This window comes from Corythoichthys intestinalis, chromosome 20, assembly GCF_030265065.1.
Source record: "Corythoichthys intestinalis isolate RoL2023-P3 chromosome 20, ASM3026506v1, whole genome shotgun sequence".
NCBI classification, from domain to species: domain Eukaryota; kingdom Metazoa; phylum Chordata; class Actinopteri; order Syngnathiformes; family Syngnathidae; genus Corythoichthys; species Corythoichthys intestinalis.
The window spans coordinates 16,653,106-16,675,862 of NC_080414.1; the positions used below are offsets into that span (position 1 = coordinate 16,653,106).

The 22,757-nt window shown below is 37.0% G+C and overlaps 1 protein-coding gene across 6 annotated transcripts in view; it reads right to left on the minus strand.

The window, feature by feature from the left end:
• Positions 1 to 18,957, minus strand: part of eya1 (EYA transcriptional coactivator and phosphatase 1) — a 96,196-nt gene extending 77,239 nt beyond the window's left edge. For all 6 annotated transcript variants that reach the window (XM_057825157.1, XM_057825156.1, XM_057825155.1 and 3 more), the window contains exons 1-2: positions 18,661 to 18,957; positions 5,118 to 5,184 (exon numbers count right to left, since the gene is read on the minus strand). The gene's annotated coding sequence lies outside the window, so the exon portion shown is untranslated. The remainder of the gene's footprint in view (positions 1 to 5,117; positions 5,185 to 18,660) is intronic.
• Positions 18,958 to 22,757: the final 3,800 nt, after the last annotated feature.

Consider the following 22,757-nt stretch of genomic DNA (forward strand, 5'->3'; position numbering starts at 1 on the left):
CGTTTCCACTAGAGGAGTTCCAAAAAATCCATTATTACATGCATCGCGATTCGACACGTGATGATTTGTTTACGATTCATATAGGGTCAAAAACGATGATTTTCCCTCATAACTTTATGACAGGCGCTTGTAGCGGAACGAAATTCAAGACACGTCTCCCGCCCAGACACCGTTAACGGACGTACGCACAATGTTGTGATGGATGCTCCCAGTTAATTGGAGAGAGATTTACTCCTTTTTAAAAGACTGGGAAGTAAATTTGTGTATGAGACAGGCAGGGACAGAAGCGCGATGCACACGATATTTTTTAGAGCGAGAGGGGAAGAGAGAGTTCGTTGCTCCTCATCTTTCAGATGTCCAGCTGTGGTTTCAAGTCATGTCAATTGAAATATGGCCTGAGTGTGTTGCTAAGACCCTTGTGCGTCTCTAAGAGGTTAGTACACGAACCCTCTTGTACTGTTTAGCCTTTATTGTTTTCGTTTTTGAGGTGTTACTTGTTAGCGCCGAGTGCTAAGCTAATTAGCTAATTCGCTAATGTGTATTTCATATGCAGAACGTGTAAAACCATGATTAAGTACAGCGGTAACACTACAAACATGCAAAATAGTACAGAAATCTGTGAAAACAAAGTATATTGGTTAAAAGAAGGCTTATATCTGAAGACACTTTGTTTCCAGAAAATGTGGAATTCATTCCACCTGTGTAAATTTTATTGTATTGTTGAGTGAAATAAGTACTCCTTTTAAAATGGTTAATGTTTTTGCACATTGTTGTAAAAATAAATAAATAAAAAAGCAGTTTAAGGGCAGCTTTTTGTTGTATGGGCATGTTTCCATTGTTTCTGTTGAATCATTAGGATATTTTAAATAAATAATGGACAATAATTTGTTTGTCTACTTTATTAATTAGTAATGTACGATGCATCGATAATCATGATAATCGTGATAACCGTGATCATCGTCAATACCGCGATCATCATTCAAGAATCGAAACGTAGCACCCTGAATTGGAATCGAATCGAATCGTGGGATACCTAATATGGCACACTCCTAGATTCCACAGTTAAATATTCGGTCATTAGTGTCCACATGATGGCGCCACAAATGCAGAATTCGCACATCTTCACTTTGGGCGCAGTTTTCAAGAACCTTTGTTTAAATGTGCGTATGGATAATAGGCCAAACCGTAGAAAACAGTCTTCCTTTTGCCATATACCCTGCTACGTGTAGACATGGCCTTAGTCACCCTTCAAACAAGTATTAAAGTAATTTGACAAAAATAACTCCAAAAGTTTAGTGAAAAAGTGAATTAAGTTTTACTTTTTACTCCGGATTGTTAGTTAAATGGTGAATGGGCTGTCACTTGTTGACACTCACTAGTTTTGGAATGAAATCAGAAATGGGAGGTCATTCATCTTGTAATGTCTAACATTTAAGTAAAACAAATTATTGGAAAAAAATGAAATATGTGATCAGTAGGCCTGCTTAAAATGCTTGACAATGTTATTACAGTGTTGGCCCGAATATAAGACGGCCCTGATTATAAGACGACCCACTCTTTTTCAAGATACAAGTTTGAAAAAAGACTTTTTGAACACCAAATTAATTTTTATACAGAAAATAATTACAGTACATCTGAAACAAATGATTATAACAGTATATTTGCGAGAAAAAGCATGTTATTTTGCCTCATTCAATTCTTAATATCTGAACATTTAAATATGTAAACTAAAGTGCAATCACATTCGTAAATGAATGGCTTCTGGTTTTTGAAATGTAAATCTATCATCTATTGTGATAAAACAACAAAATTGCAATAACTGCATTAACCATGAAAGTGAAATCTAACTGTAGTCTTGAAACAAATCTGAACAAAGAAAAGCATTGCAATAAAATAATGTAAACTGGTTAAACTTGAGCGTAGCTGAGATCTGTCATGACAGAACATCGCTTCAATGATATCTGGTGCCATCTAGCGTCGTGATTGGGTCTAATGTCTAGACCGCGAATATAAGACTACCCCCTTTTTCATTCTTATTTCAATGCAAAAAATACAGTCTTATATTGGGGCCAATACGGTATTTGGGTTACGAGCAGCTCTTGGGGGGCAGTGAACTCAACTAACTTCACGGGACAAGCAGCCCAAAAAAAAGGAAACAAAAACCAAAAAGAATGAGGCCTACTCATTGTGTGAAAAACGCTGCATAAGATAATGATAAACAACGGTTCCACACGCGAAGGGATTTAAAAGCGCTTCCCTCAGATAAATGCATGCACTGTAGGCAAATGACAGCTCTGAGAGGCACAGCGACAAACAAATCAATTTGTCATTCCTCCGGTCACATCAAGCTGCGCTTGAAATGTTCGCTGTCAGTGCTCTGCGTCTCTCACCGAACCAGATGTTGGCCGGTTTGATGCGCTCCGACTTGATTACAAGAGGCTGTGTGCCTCGCTGATGATGACTGGCAGGCGAGGAGCCTGATGTGTTTGCTCTGGCAAGCGCTTTAATTGTTGCCGTGTTTACGCAGAAGCAGACCAAACACTGCACAGAACGTTTAACTCCACCGTCTGCGACATACGTTATTGTAAAAGACACCTATTAAAATGATCTTTGTTTCCTTTAACGGGTTAGTCTGATGAGGAGTTACCGACAAATCGGCATTAAATCCATGGATTTATGGCCTGAGGTGACCTACAGTGTATTTGAACTTTTTGTATAGGCGTATGTAAAAGATTTGAGTCTTGGAAGAAACAAGTGTTAATCATTCATTTGTTCATTGGAAAATGTCTCTATCTGTATCATTTGGTAAAAGCTTTGTTCAGATTAATATTCCAGTCGTAATTTGTGTACAATACTAGGGTTAGTATGAAAAACACCAAGACGAATTCAGAATATCATATTGTGAAAGAAATTATATGAAGTTTACTCTTGTCATAAGTCCTAAAAGTAAACATTTTCATTATGTCCATTAGGGCTGTCCCAAACGACTAATTTCCTCCCGATTAGTCAGCCGACTATTTTTACAATTAGTCGACTAATCTAATAAAATTTTTTAAAACTAACATTTTTTAAAACATTTTTGTTAAAGCTTATTAATTCACAAAAACAATTTGGAACACCTAAATTCTTTATTAATGTATAAATAAATAACATAAATATCAATAAGAACTCACAAACAATGAGGTCGAATGCTGCTTGCATTTACTGGTGCAAAAAAATGAAAACGGAAACACTGTGACTTTACCTTTTTAACAGGAGTCAAAACAATTCTTACTCTTTTTGGGGTATGTCATTGTCTATATTGTTCTAAATGTTAAAATGAATTGCAATGTCCCGGACAATCATTTTCAGAATACTTTGTGTGAGTTCAGATGCATTTTTGCATTTTTGGGGGAGGGGAAAAACTGTTCAACTTTTGTTTTTTTTAACCTGAAAATAGATAAAGCAGAGGGCACACTGAAATATCACCACAATTATTTTGAATGACAGGCACACATAGTCATAGTAACAAATATTAAATATATAGTATTAATTTTATAGTATACTATTATATGTATATACACAATAATACAATAATACTTTATAATATAAAGTAACTAACATTAGTGCAGTCATGGATTACAGTAAGCAGGCCAGTGCTGTTTCCATAAATATTTTTATTATATTATGTATAAACAGGATATATATATATATTTTTTTTTTCCCCCACGTGGGACCTTCCATGATCCTAATACATAAAGGCAACTTTAATTTTTAAAAAATCGTTAGAAAGTTGTATGGATTTACAATCCGCTAGCTTGTTGTTTCCTGTTGTTTTCCGAAACACACCTGGGTGACGGCGCTTCTAGTGTTCGTTCATAGCCGACGTGCTACCGTGGTATGCGAGCTCAGCTTAGCAAAGAGTACACACAGTGGCACCCTCCATATTTTCCTTGAAATAATTTCAGGCTATGGCTAGTCTGGTCCGCTTTTTTGGATTTATGCCGCTTTCGCCGTGTTACCAATTCTGCCCTTCTTGGTAATTGGCGGTGTTTTCAACTGCTCGCCGTAGTGACGAGTGAACCGGCGATTCACTTGACTCGTTGTCGTCGGTTCGTCCGATTTCCTCCTCAGGAAGGCGGCGGCGTGCATAAAAACAACGAGAGGCGTTGAATGGCTTTTTTTTTGGATACTTTTATTGAACAAAACAAAAACGTGGGGGATGCAGCCACTTAATTCCGCGCTGCCCGCGCACTTTTCCAACTCTCACCGATCTCGTTCCCTCCCTCTCTCGCTCGCCCACTTTCTTTCTCTCCGCTCAATCTGACAATGCCGGTCACATTGATAATAACAGCGGCCTCCTTGGGGGTGCCGGTAACAACCGCTTGCATCGCGAGCGCCCGCCATTCTAAACTTTATCTGCATGTATTTTTTTTTTACCCGTCATTACCTGTTGACGGTATGTTTTGCCCGTCGACGCATTTACGTCATCAATGACGTCGACGACGTCGACTAGTCGGGGCAGCTCTAATGTCCACTACTTGTTTAATGGCTGCATTATCCTAAACTTGTGGCTCATTCTTATCAAATCTATATGTATAAGCCATATTGCAATGGGATGTAAATCAACAATTTGACAATCAGTTCCAGTTCTCCTAAAGCAATAAAAATTACTAAGTAATTTTAATAATTCTGTTGCTGAAACATAACAAACGTATAAAACGGTATGTCTTAAAAATGCAAATATTGCTTAAGTTTTGCATTTTGATCAGTGTTTTCAACAGTTTTTGGATAATTTTACATTGTTTTATTTAAAAAAAAAAAAAAAGACATTTTTTACTGTTTTGGTCAAGGTTTTATTCTGTTTACTGGCTATAAGGTGCACCTGACTAAACCGCACACACCAAATTTGACAAGAAAACCATAATTTTCACATATAACCTGCACTGAACCATTATTTGCAGGTGTTCATATTGTATTATGGGATGTTAACACCATACATAAAGTGTCAGTGGGCTATGAAACGCAAGGTAAAATAGGGAGAAAAAGTAACATCTTATAGCCTGACTTTCTTTTTTTTGTTTAAATCAGATTTTTTTAAAGCACTCAAGCAACAACAAAGTCATTTCCAGTCTTACCTGCCACCGAGATGCCCTCAAGTCCTCCCTCCCAGCGCCCTGCAACTCCTCTTCCGGCCCGCTCCACCTGGAAGAAACAAAGTCACTCCTTGTTACCGTGAGACAAAAAGCCTGCCTCTTTGAGAAAACATTATTGCCAAAGCGGGCAGAAAGACGACAGCCTTCTCTCCACTCTATTTCCTCCCGCAGAGGCGATTCATCATTGGGCCTACGACAGCTGCAAACTGGATTAGCCTCCCCTCCTGGCGCCCCCTTTCCAATCAACATGCAAAGCGACTTTAGCCAAGGTAAGCAGGAAGAGAGGGGGGTTGAAAAAGTGAGGGATCACAGCTATTCGGGATGGGAAGATGGGACGTGTTGAGCGGGCGACCAGTCGAGCGTGACGGCCGGGGCATCCTCAGCACATCTTTCATGAGCAATTGACACTATCTGAAATTCATCAGCGACTCCCAATACCACACCGAGCACCCCCTATACTGACAGCTACTAATGAGCGGGGTTGTTTCCCATTCCCTCCCCCTCAGGCAGTGCACACAAACACAACTTCAAAGCTCCATTCAGTGCAAGCAAAGTGGCATAAAGGGAACAAAATACTGTAGAGTGACCGGTATAGATTATGTTAGCATTTCAGCTTTTCTTTTACATAAATCCTAGCCGCTGATCCTTTAAATTTCTTTTTTTCTTTTTTTTTTATTACTTAATGACACACTGCGTTACTGCGTATCTGATGACTTTTTCAAAACACACGGACGTTTCCGTGGATGAGCTACTACCAGAGGTGGGTAGAGTATCCAAAAGTTCTCAAGTAAGAGTAGCGTTACTTGAAAATAATATTACAAAAGTAAAAGTAGTCTTCCAAAAAAAATGTACAAAAGCACAAAGAAGTATTTGGTGAGAAGAATACTCAAGTAATGAGTAACATTGGGAGTAACTGCTTACGATGTTTGATTTTTTTTTTTTTTTAAACAATGGTATTTTTTCTCAGCAGAAAGTTATCTGTGTGAACTGATATTATTATGCTGTACTATACCTTATTACAGAACCACATTAAGCCAAAGATGTACAAAAAAAATCATTGAATTCCGGCAAGAGAGAAAAAATCTACAGAAAGGAATCTTTGGTCCAAAGAGCATGAGTGTCCTCTGTTGGAGAAAAAAGTTTCTAGTAGTTATGTCCCGAATCGATCACGTGATCGGAAATCGGGCCGATCGTGCCCCTTTTTCAGAGGTTCGGAATTGGATGAAAAGGATTGGGTTTTTAATTAAAAAAAATTAGGGCTGTCAAACGATTAAAATTTTTAATTGAGTTAATTACAGCTTAAAAATTAAATCGTAATTAATCGCAATTCAAACCATCTATAAAATATGCCATATTTTTCTGTAAATTATTGTTGGAATGGAAAGATAAGACACAAGACGGATATATACATTCAACATACGGTAGATAAGTACTGTATTAGTTTATTATAATAAATCAAGAAGATGGCATTAACATTATTATCATTCTCTTAAAGTGATCCATGGATAGAAAGACTTTTAGTTCTTAAAAGATAAATGTTAGTACAAGTTATACAAATTTTATATTAAAACCCCTCTTACTGTTTTTGTTTTATTCAGATTTGTAAAATTTTCAATCAAAAAATAAACTAATAGCTCGCCATTGTTGATGTCAATCAGTTGGACCCAAGCGCCAGCAGAGGGCGCCAAACACCAAAAAACAAGTAATAAGCGGACATTACACTCTAATGTCATTTTAATCTGTTTGAGCGGGGCATGTGCGTTAATTGCGTCAAATATTTTAACGTAATTCATTTTACCGCCTGTTAACGCAGTAATTTTGACAGCCCTAAAAAAAATATGTTTTTTTTTTTTTTTTTAAACTCGTGCTTGTATAGCCTCTCACTCTCCCTCCTATTGCTTTTCTTTGTCAGCAGGGCCCCGGAGTTAACTATTTGAAGTTAACGATGATTGATAGAGGTGATTGCTTTGATCTTGCTGGAGAAGCTTGGTAGCTCTACCATCAAAGGGGCCGAATGTGTCAATCATCATTTAGCGTGTTAAACACTAGCGGTAGTGTGCTGTGGCAGCCCGTTGTGTAAGTGAGAGGCTGTTCTCCGTGGCGTGAGCGGATTTGAGTGGACACACTCAATGATGCGTTTAATAAAGACAAGCATTTTTCTTCATTATTCTTGTTTAAAAACAATTCACATTATGAAGGCGGCACGATTGGACAATAACATGCTTAGAACTTTTTTTTCTTTTTTTGAACAGCACTTTATTCCGTATCTGATCGGGACTCGGTATCGGCAGATTCTAAAAGTCAGGTCACTCGGACTGGGGTGCAAAAATATGTGATCAGGACATCCCTAGGGCTTAGTTTGAATAGTTGAATAGTGAATAATTACATCACAGTTCCCTTTATGAAATTAAAAGGATCTCCGGTTTTCCGTGGTTAATCAGTGCCAAATAAAAACTGGGAGAGAGATTAAAATCCACTCTTTTAAGTCATGTTGAGGGCACCGCTCTGTGTCAAATACTTCATTTTTTACGGTGCTTTAAAGACGCCACGTGATTGAACAGGCCGGTGTGTTCCTAGAAGAGCAAGCTTGAGTTTGATTGGTATAATAGAGTCAAGTGATTATTATTGCAATGACTCGTTGGTGAAACTGGTAGAGCTACTGTTGGCATTGCTGGCAAAAATTTTTTTAAAATATAATATGTAGAATAAAGAGGAAAAATGTAACAACTAGTGTAGCCCAAAGTAGCAGAGTAAGAGGAGATTTTCCTAATCACAAATCTAATCAAGTAATTGTAAAATGTATGGTGTGGTAAAACTACTCTTAGAAGAACATCTTTCTGAAAGTGTTACTCAAGTAAATGTAACGGAGTAGTAAATGTAAGGTCCCTTCTTCTGTTACCGTGTAGTGTTGTTTATATCCTGTTGATGCTTTTTACTGCCCTCTATAGTCTGGGAGAATATCAGTTAACTGTGGCGGCAAAGTGCACGGAGAATAAATACTGCAATACGCGTTTTGTAGGCCTGAACGATATTGGAAAAAAATATTATTGCGATTTTTTGGAGGGTTGCGATATATTGCGATATCATATTGCGATATTATATTGAGATATTAAAACTAGCACTGAACAATATTGATTGCGATATATTACTATATACAGTATATTGCGACATTAAAACTGGAAGGATTTGGTTAGATACTTTGGTTGAATCAACATGACCACATTGTATTCATATAATACTGTTTATTCCAGGCTAGTGGAGGTTAATTTGTGAATGATGACGATTGCTTTATATAAAAGGCAGAGGTATGTAGTAACGCGTTACATTTACTCCGTTACATTTTCTCCAGTAACTTTTCGAGATAAATGTACTTTTTACTTCTACTTGAGTAAATTCATGAAGAAGAAATGCTACAGTTGCTCTGCTACTTTGGGCTACACTAGAGTCACTACATTTTTCGTCTTTATTATACATATTGACTTTATTTTTATCAGCGATGCCAACAGTAGCTCCACCAGTTTCACCAGTGTGATGTCGCGACAATAATCACATGACTCCATTATACCAATCAGACTCAAGCTTGCTGTTCTTCTATCATGCCAGCCTGTTCAGTCATGTATTCTTTAAAGCAATGTAAAAAATTAAGTATTCAAGTATTCAAATCAAGTATTTTTTCGAGAATAAGTCGCACCTGAGTATAAGTCGCACCAGCCCAAAAATGTGCAATGAAGAGGGAAAAAAACCAAACATATAAGCCGCACCGGAGTATAAGTCGCATTTTGGAGGGAAATTTACTTGATAAAATCCAACACATAGAACAGAGGTCATCTTGAAAGGCAATTTAAAATAAAAATGCAATGGAGAACAACATGCTGAACTATGATAATGTTACATGCATGAACAATGAAATGCTAAGGCGGCTGGTATGTTAATATTACATAGCTATTAAGAGTTATTCAGATAACTATTGCATAAAGAACATGTTAACAACTTTAACAAACCATCAGTGCAACTCCAAAACACCAAAATGACATGTGAAATGATATAATGTGTTAATAATTTCACACATAAGTATAAGTCGCACCCCCAGCCAAACTATGAAAAAAACTGTGACTTATAGTACAAAAAATACGGTATTTGCTGTATGTGCTGAGAAAAAAATAAAAATAAAAATAATAATAAGAAAAATCAAACATTGTAAGCAGTTACTCACAATGCTACTCATTACTTCGGTATTTTGTTCACCAAATACTTTTTTTTACTTGTACTTGAGTACATTTTTTGGATGATGACTTCTTTAAATTGAGTGATATTATTTTTGAAGTAATGCTACTCTTACTTCAGTACAATTTTTGCCTTCTCTACCCAGCTCTGGTAAAAGGGATCCAGAAGACCATGTCTCTGTACACGTGCTGCTTTTATGAAGCCCCCCCACCCCCCAAAAAAAAAAAACAAAACAAAAAAAAACAATTGCACGTCCTGCGATAGGACTATTGCGCATGCGCACATTGCGATGGCGATGTTCAAACAATATATTGCGCTGCCCTAGCGTGTTGGTTGGAGTAATTTCCGCATGGTGAAAATTCAAAAAGACTGTCACATTGTATGAATAACCTGCTAATTTTATGCTATTTTTACTTATCAGTAAAGTTAATTTGGCCTGTCTCTGGCTCTATTGTTAATATAAGTAAACTAATTGTTACCGCTAGGCTAACATTACTATCTACATGCTATTATTGCAACAAGAATGAAAAAAGCATTTCTATCAAACCTTCAGGATATTAAACATAACAGCTGTTAAAATTTTTAATTTAATGAAATCATTTTAGAGCACTCCCATCTCAAATATTTGCTTGTAGGCACAAAGTTAAAAATGGGCCAGTTGACACTTTGCGCCGAAAAAACTTACGTCACGTAGATCACAAAGTAGAGTTGGATTACATCAGAGTATTATCGGATAGCCAATAAAATTGGCCGATAAAAGCATTTTAAAATGACATGGGATAATATTGACATTTGTTTTTCATTATCAGTTTTGGGCCAATATGCATGTTGCCTTCTAAGTGAATGTAGAAGTCTTCTGCCTTTGTACAAGGGCTGGTCACTGTCTAGCACAGCAGTTATGCTTAATGACCGTTAGATGTCTCCACACTAATATGCTTGGAATTTGTTTGTGAGCATTATCATTATTAAAGCATCCGGTGGGGCATCACAATTCAATTAGCTATAATATGTTACGTCCGCGACCGCATATAACGGTATCAGTTTGATATCAGTATCGGATTTTTGGAGTTGGATAATATAGTGATATTGGTTATCGCTTAAAAAGTCATAATCGGACAACTATCGCAAAGGACTACTATATATAGATAAACATAATAGGGGTGCAATTTTCATAGTGATGGATCAATGATCAACATCTTTTGCATATGCCATTTTAATAGATGAAGATGAACAAAATCTTTTCTAAAAATCCACCAATTTTGCACTGACCACAAAATAACATAAACAATCAAACTAAGGAAACTCATCAACAATTTCATAATTTGACTCACTGTCTGCCATTGACGAATGATCGCTGGCAGCAGTACCAGTCCAAACGGACTGGACGTCTATGACCACTGAAACATGATCATTCATCTCCCTAAGAGTCCCCCACTTCATTGAGGCACACACACATTCTCGCCCATCTCAAGACAACACGCATATGTGAGCATATGGAGCCACATATGTTTCCGATGACACCACCGACGCCTCTATTACTCTCCTTTAGCTGACAGTTACATTTGGGAGCTCAAGCCGACATCAAGCGCGCACAAGGGCCGTACACCGCCGCGGCCGCAACACTATATTAGAGCTGACTCAGGGCCCACCTGTGGGATATAGGGTCCAAAACAGGGTCAAGAGAAGACTGGAAATGATTTTTTTAAAAGGCGGATATACTGGTCCCTAGCTTAAGAAAAACAAAATCAGAACTGTAGTAAAGCACCGTGTAACCTCGCGCCAACCACAATCCTTTCCCATCTTCATGAATAAATACTTGAAATAGGTTTTTTCCAACATACATTTTTTTGCGCAACTTTTCGGGCATAATTTTACTTTTTTCTTTTTTCTGCTATCTTTGAAAAATTTGAATTCAACTTGTAAACTTTTCTAATGATTTTTGTGCAACTTTTAAAACATACTTTTTCCTGAAACATACTTTTTACTTATGTGGGCATTTTTCAAATATTTTGGGAAAAAACATGTATTTTTTTCATGCGACGTTTAGTGCTCAGTAAAAATAAAAACGTGTAATAATGAACTATTTTTGCGTGACTTTTGCATTGACATTTTTTGAGTATTTGTTTTTCGTTCTCTATTTGTATAATGTCTGAGGCATTTTTCTTTCATTCTTTTCGTTTTTAAAAAGTGATTTTAAAATAATCTTTGTAAAATACACAATGTATATATATATAAAAGGGCTGTCAAAATTATCGCGTTAACGGGCGGTAATTATTTTTTTAAATTAATCACGTTAAAATATTTGAGGCATTTAACGCACATGCCCCGCTCAAACAGATTAAAATGACAGCACAGTTTAATGTCCACTTGTTACTTGTGTTTTTTGGTGTTTTGTAGCCCTCTGCTGGCGCTTGGGTGCGACTGATTTTTTTTTTGGGTTTCAGCACTAAACAGCAGCAATTCTGCAATTCAGCAATAAACAAATACAGTACTTATGTACCGTATGTTGAATGTACAGTGGGGAGAACAAGTATTTGATACTCTGCCAATGGGAAAACCCATTGGCAGTGTATCATATACTCTGCCAATGGGTTTTCCCATTGGCAGAGTATCATATACTTGTTCTCCCCACTGTATATATCCATCTTGCATCTTATCTTTCCATTCCAACAATAATTTGCAGAAAAATATGGCATATTTTATTGATGGTTTGAACGGCGATTAATTACGATTAATTAATTTTTAAGCTGTAATTAACTCGATTAAAAATTTTAATCGTTTGACAGCCCTAGTTTTAATATAAAATTTCTATAACTTGTACTAACATTTATCTTTTAAGAACTGTAAGTCTTTCTATCCATGGATCGCTTTAACAGTATCTTAATAATGTTAATGCCATCTTGTTGATTTATTGTTATAATAAACAAATACAGTACTTATGTACCGTATGTTGAATGTATATATCCGTCTTGTGTCTTATTTTTCCATTCCAACAATAATTTACAGAAAAATATGGCATATTTTATAGATGGTTTGAATTGCGATTAATTACGATTAATTAATTTTTAAGCTGTTAGTAACTTGATTAAAAATTTAAATCGTTTGACAGCCCTAATATATATGTATGTAGATATACTTTAATGCATATCTTAAGATGGTAAATGGATACAAAAACCTTCCTTTGTTAGTCAACAATAGAGAAAAGCTTGCAAATTAAAGAAAAATTATTTGTTCCCATGCAAAACAATACTTTTTATCAAAGCAAAAAGGAAAATCTGAAAAACACATTTACTTCAGCACAAAAAAATGATGGTATTGGAGTTGTTTCTACTTTGTGTCCACCATTGCACGCAGGTGAAAGCATCCAGGTGAGGAGAAAGCTAAGCGGGAGGCGTGAAGACTGACCCAACTTCAAAGTCCTTCTTCCACATACTTGTTGTGAAAGCCAAAGAAAAAGCATCTTTCATGTACCTGCACCCGAGCCGGCTTGCCGCCTTTGAAGCGAGAGGGAACAAAGCGGGCGGAGATGCGTCACCGTGACGACGGGAGAAGAAGCGCTGCCGCGACAGGCTACCGTCACGCTTGCTGGCTGTTTGTTTTCCAGGTAAACATCAGCTGACACTTGGTGTGCTGAGCGATGTTGGCGCTCGTAAAAATGGCTTGACAGTTTTATGGGTTATTTGGCCACGTGTTTTAAACTCTTCATATGGCATTCATTTCACTCATTGGCTGGCATTGACAGCGCTAGACGTTCGCCCCTCCCAGTCAAAATGGACTGGACGTCTAGTGCTGTCAATGGTACTGAAATATGAGGATTCACAGACGATCCTCCCAGTTTAATTGGATGCCTAGCTCCGTCAATGGCAGGGCAATAAGTTGAATACTATAGAGAAAAAAATGATTAAGGATGTCCAAATTTTTGCACCCAAGTCCAAGTCCGAGTCAACTGATTTTGAGAATCTGCTGATACCAAGTACCGATCCGGTACCGAAAAAAATGGGCTTTTTTGGAACAAAAAGAAAAGTTCCAAACATTTTACAGTACTGTACTGTATACAGTACTTCCTCTTTTTGTGGGAGTGTTGTGGAGTATAAAACGTTTCTATTTGGTTTCTTTTGGCAATGCCATTGTATTTCTGGATTATTTGGTTAATTTTTAGCCCCTAAAAAAATAAAACTATATATATATATATATATATATTGTATATATTTTAAAATGAAAAACCCAATACTTTATCATCCGAGTACGAGCCTCTGAAAAATGGCATGATCGGCCCGAATTCCGATGATCAGATTGGGGACATCCCTAAAAGTATGTGATGAGCAAAGTCCCTACAAAGTCTTAAATGTCTGAAAAGTGTTAAATGTCCATATCTTGACAAAGGGCCTTGACCTAGGTTATAGGAATAGGAATAGGTCTTTATTGTCATTGTCAACAACAGAACATTGTGAACAACGAAACTGGACGTGGCACTCCAGTATAAACATATGTATTTGATAAATAAAATAAATAAATAGAAAATATATGCTCTAGAACTCTAAGTGCATAATTATAGTTTACTTAGAATGAAAAATGTACATGATGGAAATAGTACAATGTCCTAATTTTAGCAGCGTCACTTGTGCAAAGACTAGAATATGAATTAAGAAAAAAAACATTCTATAAATAGAAAAGTGGTTCAAGTAATGTGCAGGTTCAAGTTAAAATGCGTTAAAAAGTGTTTCTTCGGAGTTCATAGAGGCTAAATTGATTTTTTTATTACCAAAAATAGTCCCTAATAAATTGTCAAACTTGAATTTAATAAATAGTCCATCTAGTCCGCATACTATTGGTAAATTTGCTTGGATTTAGATAAAACCTTTTACTTCTGATCTTTAAGGATAGTCACAAAGTTGATTTTTTATTCAAGTTAATAAAGTCAACAAAAAACTATAAGTATAGTTGGACTGAGTTCATGTTGTCGACACTTATAGATTAGTTGAGTTCATTTTGTCTACACTTATAGATTAGTTGAATTTTTCTTTCATCCCAGAAAATTGTTTTAGGTTGTTTTAATTACCTGACATGTTTCGGCGAACACTTTCGCTTTCATCAGAGAGTCACTGACACGTCGTTATGAGCTAATCAGGTAATTAAAACAACCCAAAACAATTGTCTGGGATACAAGAAAAATTCAACTAATCTATAAGTATACTTTTCTTGTACTGTAGATGAATGTGAATAGGAACTTGAAATCTAGGAATCAGTTCTTCTGGTATATTTTTCAGAGCATTTTTTTTTTTTTTTTTTTTTTTTACTCTTGCATGACTTTGATACTGTACAATTTTTGGTCACTGATTTCGATTACGCCATCAGTTGCTCTAGTTTTCTTGCAATTAAGCATTTTTCGATGATTCTTATATCCGTGGTATTTTATCCAGATTCTTCATATATTTTCACCTTAACCTTCTAGTTCTTTGCATATTTATCAACAGTTTTCTGAATCGTCACCAATATTAGCTTATCATAGTTGACTGATTTTCCACTTATTGAAGTTTAGATTAGATTAGTCTCCTGTGTCTGCTGTTGTCTAAAACATTGCATACCAAGTATTATTATGTTTCATATTATCACTTTAGGGCTATTTTTTAAGTGCCAACTACATATACCCACCTTGTTAAAAATGTCGCTTTGCATTTTGCATTGGCAAAAAAAACCAAAAAAACGACAAGTCGATATTCTTCCAGAAAAAAAGGTTATATTGGGAATCAGAGCCACAAAATAACTAAAGAACAAGCGTTAGCACCAATGCAACAAATTTAATTAATACACCCATTAAATTCAGAATTGAAATCAATACAATTGAACTAATAAAGTTCACGCTTATCATATGTACAATATGGCTGCCATTGACGGCGATAGACGTCCAATCCGTCTACTCGGTCAAACTCATTTAAATTCACAACAGAAAGATGAAAGAACCACGTGAATGGACGTCTACCACTGTCAATGATGCTGAAAGAGTTAATATCATTAGCCCATTTATTATCATGTTTTTATTTGCACTTCTTTAATCAAAAAAAAAAAAAAAAAAAAAATTGGAACCCTAACGCGACTAATCCTCACTTAAGCTGAGTCCACATGGTGGCCCAGGGAAAATAAATCCGCCGGGCGAGCGAAAGAATGTGGACGCGCACGACAATTGGACACAGATGTTGCGAGTGGGTGCATTTTTTTTTTTTTTTTTTTGGTAGGATGATGGGCCGCGAATGCAAATTTTTCAAAAATGGGGCTCAACGTGCTGTCTTTTGACCATCAAATAAACTCTGTATGCACATTTAAATGGAAATTACTTCTCATTAGCTTTTGAAAGGTGTCATTTTGACAAGTCTACATCAGCGTTTTGCTAATGAAATCAAACACGTAACCTGATTGTAAATCACTTTTAGAAGGATAATTAAGGCTTTAAATTGCAATTTCAATTGAAGAAAAATAACTCAGTTTAATGTGATTGGAAAGTGTGTTATCATACGAACAAGTGCAGTTTAGAAGCATCTTATTTTTGTCTTTTGCATACAAAGCTAAACTTCAATTCGTTGGTATTTAAGTGTAATTCACATGTATTTGGTGGAAAACACAGACAAGGCTGAAAAAACAGTTTCTGCTTTTGCTTCCCTCTTAAACATAAACTGCTTGATTATAAGACAAACGAACTGTTGAGTTTGATAGAACAATATGTCTATATGCTGCCATAGCAGTTTCATGGCACATAAACTATTTTTAATTTGTCCGTTTTACCCTGGAGACCCCAGTTTACAGACACCGCGCAACCGCTTTTGTTTCAATCCAGCCATAAAAAGACAGTAAGTAATTATATTTATTATTTGAAATGCCTGTCATTTTTAGCTTAGAATGATAAATTGATAGCTAATATCTAGTTAAAAAAAAAAAAAAACTTTAAAAATTATTCACTCGCATATTTTGAACTTTGATAAGAATTACGTCACAATGAAAAAAATTGTGTCTGTAAAAAAGTCAAGGATATGTACCTCGTAACTATTGCTTAATTGTATATTTTTTTTATTACTGTTGCATTTTCCCCGATATTTTAAAAGATAAATCATTGATCCAAACAAAGAAAAATTTGGAGGAAAAAAAAAAAAACGTTTAAAAGTTTAAATATTTGAAAAACGACATCTCGACCACTCCTTGATGTCTGCGATTTCTGCATCGCGACCCTTGTTATATTACCGTGTTTCCCCCATAAAATCCCTAAAACATCCGGCTGTTGCCATTCACAGATGTGACTTGACACTCAGTGATACATGCTACACTGATTTTTTGGATCGAAATAAGGTAAGTACGCGATAATATCTCTTTAAAATCATGGTGTCTTTAATCATGCTCTTGCCTAGAGTTAGGGTTTAGGGGTTTATTTTTTATTTATCTATTTATTTTTTTAATGCCCTTCTGTTCAAAATTTTTATTACCCCAGAAAATTGAGATTTTAAGCTTTGCAATGATGTATCACACATGCATATAGGACAATTTTGAAATTTGGCCAAATTGGGGTCTCAGATGGGAACTTCAAGTCACCTGAGTGTTTTCCGCCATATATGTGTGTGTGTATATGTATTACATTTTTTTGGGGGGGGTGGGGCATTTTGAGTTAATCAAGTCTTGCGTCAAATTAACCCTGTGACATTACTACCTTAAAAACATGCAAAATGAGTGTAAAAATAATATTCGATACAGATATTGCACTGCAAAAAAAAAAAAAAAGTTGGTTGAACTGTTTCAAACCAACCAATTTCGCTGCCTTTTTCCAATTTTTTTCCCAGAAAACTCAGACAAGTAAACACTCTGAACTCAACATTTTATGTAAATAGGACTTCAGTTTAAGTAGTTTGAAGTCTAAAAAAAAAATCATCTTTTTCCTCATCCTGACATCTAAATCATGTCCGTTCTCCCCCGTCATATTGCATTTTCTCTACTCAGAATCTCATTTCCTGACCCAAACAGCAACGTGTGAACAAAACAACGCCTGCTGGTGTTTAGTAAACAACCCCTGCCTTGCTCAATCATCCCACTTACTACTTGGGCCCCCCCTCCGGTCCCCCGCCCACCACCATTCTCTACATCCACAATGCCGACCGCTCCTGCTTGTGCACATACAGCCACGCGAGCAAATACACGCTAATTGGATAAATAAGGTTATTGTGCCGGTGAATGGTAGCAGCTTGTCGTGTTTGTCTAACACCGAGGGTGGGGTCCTTATCCTCATTAGCCCTCTGAGGGATCACTTCATTTAAAATTTTGGGTTGTACATTGCACATTTAAAAGCCCGCAAACCATCATTTGCCCACCGTTGCTTCAAGTTCTTTTATTTCGCACCTCAAAAGGAACTAAAAATGATGGACAAAAGTCAAAGGAGTTCCCCTTTTAACATTAAAGAACTTCAATTATAGGAGTGTGTGTGTGTGTCGCATTTACTACGCGGGGACGTGAAATCGCGGCCCTCCGTCTCAGGGTCTCCTTGCTGCATTCCACGGCTGAAGCAGATGGCATAAAACATCAAGAGCTTCTACTTGGGAGCGACTCGGACGGCACTTTTGGCTATTTTGACGCCGCTTACACTTGAACCGAAATAATGTTGCGTGTTTAATTTTAACCGTGGTGTGTTTCAATTTTCCTAAATGTCAGGCGCACCAAAAAAATATGACAAATGAAATTTCTTTTTGACTAATTGCAAATATTTGAAGTTGTTAATGATTTACAAATAATATTCATTTTATATCACCTTTACAACAGATCAATTTGACTAATTTAGAAATGTCAAAACAGCAGTTTTTATTATTATTATTTGATAATAATTCAACTATGAGCAAAATTTTTTTGAGCTTAAAGTGGAAAGTTTTAAGCTTTTCTTTCAGCAGTAAATGAAAGAACAATTACAATTTAACGGAACGATTGTTTGTTTGGTTTTTATAGAAATTTTCCTGTTTAACTAAGCCCAGAATCATTAATCATCACAATTATGACAATTTAAATTTAAACAATACACACATTTTGATTACTGTAATAACATTTCAAAACTCATTTTAACATTTTGGGGATTATACAGTATATCCATCCAGATCATCGGCCCCTTTTAAATCATTTCATTAAATTAAAATTGAATGAACTATTCATCCAATTTGAATTAATTTTCCCATTCTCATCTTTAAACGCACATGAATATCAATTAGTTTTTCTTTTGCAAACACGCTAAAAAGAAGCAGCAGCAATTCCACACGCTAACAAACAAAAATGTCATACTCACAAAAATTATCCTCGAATCCTCTTTTTATCCCTTCTTTAAAAACACAAAAAAATCTTTATAAAAAAGATCCAGCAGCAAAGTTCTAAAATAGTTCTCCTTCCAGAATCTCCGGCATGATTGTTGGACGGAGATGAAACTTTATAAGCCGCCTTTTTTCTTTTTCATTGAAAGCCTGGGAAGCCATGGAGCGTACCCCCACTCTGCCGCCAGCGCGGTACCTCAGCAGGGCCGGTCCAGTCTGGTCCGGGGAGAACGGAGAGAGTTGTCCGATTACCGCTGCAGGCGCTGACTAGTAGTGTGTGTGTGTCTCTGAGGAAGTAGAGGAGGAAAAAAAGAGAGAGAGGGAGTGAGAGAAAGAGGGAGGGAGGGAATGGACTGGGAAGGGAGGGAGAGGTTGTGGCAGAAAAAAACCCTGAAAAAAACCCTGAAAACTTACTTGAACACTTTCAGCTTTAACTAAATTAAACTAACTAAATTCAGCCGTGCACCTTTACCGACACAGCGTGCCCACTTGAACCCTCCCAAACTTTTCAAAAACCAGCTCAAAACAAATCCTGGCAGTCTTTCTTAAACTTTTTGAACTCCTGATAGAGTTGGTGCACCCTCTTGAATCCTCACAAACCCTGAAAAATACAGTCAAAACAAAGCAGGGAAGCTTTTCAGAGTTTTAAAAATATGTCAAAACAATCTTTAAAATCTGTGCACACCCTTTTCACCTCCAGACTCCAAGCACACCCCACTGTAGCTCTCCATCCATTTGCCATATGAACTGAAAAAAAAATTCCCAAACTTTTTGAAAAGATTTAGTCTGTTCAGCACAAAGTACAGTTCACGTACGCCCTTGAATCCTCACACACAAAAAAAGGTCAGAACAAATCTTAGGCTTTATGGGGTTACGTTGTTCTTAAATTACCAAAAATAGTCAAAACAACCCTGAACATCATTGCCAAACCTTTAAATCCATGCTCTCCCTTTGAGCCTTATATTGGCTCAAATATTGGCACACCTCATATTGAGGCAACCGAAATTCAAGTCATCCCCATCCGTTTACAATTTACAATTTCAAAGAACAGGTAAAGTAAAATCCCCATTTTTTTGTCCAATGACTTAATTTGCATACCCTTTTTCTCCCTTGAAAAAATTCAAACATGTCAATCTTTTCGAATTCCCCTAAAATCCTTACAGAGCGAGCACAAAACCCCCCCAAAAATAAAGCAAAACTTCCCACCCACCTTCAAAATCCTTAGAGTTAGCGCACCCTCTCTCTAAGGTCCCCAAAATGTTATTTCCAGATGAAAATTGTATTTTATCATTCCATGCGCAAAGATCTACGTAGATTTCTCAATACTTTTATCTGCGATTCCCACTCATTTTCCGCAGCGGGCATCCCTTACACTCTCGTCTTTGAGCATGCGGGTCTTCTCCAGATGATATCAGCGTAGGCTAAAACCCCGAGGGCACTCACTCCACCCCCCTTCATCTCTTTTGCTTTTGTTTTCCACCCCCAACACACACAAACCCCGTTTTCTTTGCTCTCTCTTCCCCCCCGTAAGTCGTAGGTCACTGTTGTACTTTTCTCCTTCGCAGAAGCACCCGGGAGAGTAAACAAGGGTTTAGATTATTAGCTTCAAGGAGATTTAACAGCGACCTGGGCCGGTAGGCTCGGTCCGTCTCTGGCCTAGTGGAAGTCTTCCGTCAACACGTCCGCGCCGCGTCTGTTCGCCTTCTGTCCACTCTAGGTTATTGTTTCAACAGCACTAAGCTGCTACTGATCAGCCTCAATTGGTGATCTGCTCAAGCTGTTTCTCCAATAACTTCCTTTTTAGTATCCGATTATGAATTCCATAAAGATATGTCATCCGTTGCATAAATTCATGAAAAGGGCACCAAGAAAGTTTCCCCAAGAAGGCTGAAATCAAACATTCATGCCGCTAAAGAGGTGGTGACAGAAGAAGAACACCAACAGCTAACATAATAGAATGCTGTGTTAGCTGTTGGGCTTCCTGGTTACTGATGATGATAGCGTTTGAACACGATTGAACCTGATGCAGAATGGGAACTTGGGGTAGGCAATTTTAAGATCGCGATTGAAGATTGATTTTTTTTTTTTTTAATCGATTGAATTTTTTTTTTTAAATCCATTTCAGTCATATTTAATAACTAAACATATGACTGTAATTTTCGGACAACAAGCCGCTACTTTTTTCTCCTATTTTGAATCCTGTGGCTTATTTGTTCATTTATTTGGGTTAATAGGTAACACTTTATTTTACAGTGGCGTCATAAGTCTGCCATAAGACCGTCATTATTATGACATGACACTATCATGGGCATTAATGAATGCTTATGACAGATGTCATTAACTCATTCACTCCCAGCCATTTTCACCAGAGCAAGGCACTTCGCTCCCGGCCGTTTTACTGGATTTTGACTGGGCAAGGCCCACAGAAAATTCTGTTCTATTGCTATATAAACATGGAACCCACCAAAAGAAAGATTAGACTCTCTTCTTTCAGCAGAAAAAAAGTAAGTTTATATCTTTTTCCATTCTCTAGAAATCAGCATTAAAAAATAGCTTAGTTTGAGCAATTTTGCAATTTCTGATGAAAAAATGGAGAAAATGAGCTTTTTGTAAATGCATACATTTCAAACATAACTTTGACTTTAACACAGCTATTTTTTGCATTAGTTACATCCCAAACATCTGAATAATCTTTTCCTTTTACAAAATACCATAAAGAACACGACAAATAGAGCTTTTGATAGCAAAGTAACAATTTATTTACACATGACTACAGACAAATGACACTGTTGTCGCCGAGATGACGCCGTTGTCGCCGCGTCAGCCGTGTAAACGTTTCCCCAATCGTTGTCCGTCTCACAAAGATGGATTATTTTTGAGTTTCTGCAGGGTCTGCTCGGCGGGCCCGCTGCACTAGTGGTCCCAGTCGTTTTGCTCGGTCGTCCAGCGCATGGCATCCCAGGCATCCTCTCGTTTGTTTTGCTCGGTCGTCCGCCGCCTGGCATCATGCCTCCAGCGCTTCGATCGTGCTGCTCAGCCGTTCACTGCTGTTGAATCGTGTTGCGTGTCTTACAACATGGGCTACTGCCCTCCAGTGGGCAGTTTTATTGCTTTAAAATGGGTTTGGATTTTTGTTCTTTGTTTCTCAGATCGAGCGGAAGCTATACTGTATATGCAAAAGACGTATAAATATGTTTTTGGGACAATGAAGCATTTGAAAATAGAACATATTTATACATTTCTGGGAGCAAATGAGTTAAGTATTATCCGGCAAATTATATCACTGACACCATTTAAGTCCAGCTCGGATTTTTAAAATCCATTCAAAAGTGAAAACTGTTATAAGCATTAATGCTCATGGCAGTGTCATGTCAATAATTATGATGGTCGTATGACTGTTTTATGGCATCATAGCTAGCAATTAATGAAACAACTGGAACAGTAACTGAAGAAATAATTGGCACAGAACATGAATTTTGATTGTTATTTACATTTGTAGCGCTGCAGTGCATGCTAGGAGGCATGTTGGATGACAACAGTGTTGACAGCAGGTGGCAGCAGAGGTTGACTGTCTTCCCCAAGGGAACAGTGATGGCCGAATGAAGCTTCTGGAATCATTGCAGCCAATTGGCTGCAAAGCTTAATGGTGGTTCATTTGGTCTTAGACAGTCTTATGATGCCACTGTCAAATAAAGTTTTACCAGTTAATATCTTTTGGTGTAAATATTTCATAATACAGTGAGCACAGCTTACTTACATCTTATAGTCCAGTACGTGTTATCTATGAACAAATGCCATTTTCATGTCAAATTGGTGGGTGGCGCCTTCCGAAATATACGGTAGTTTAACTCCAGGTGAGGTAAACTTTATAGCTGAGCTGCTAAATTTGCTGTTAGCATGTTTGGAAACTGAAAAAAACTAGCGTAAAATCACAAGATTCACGTAACAACATGAATGTGGATTGTTTTACAAACAAATAGATTACAAGCAGCTGTAAAAATCTTAGTCTTGATCTTGACTTGATGATGTCTAGTTCCAGGCAAGTATTAGCCCAGTCTTGGTAAGCACAACACTA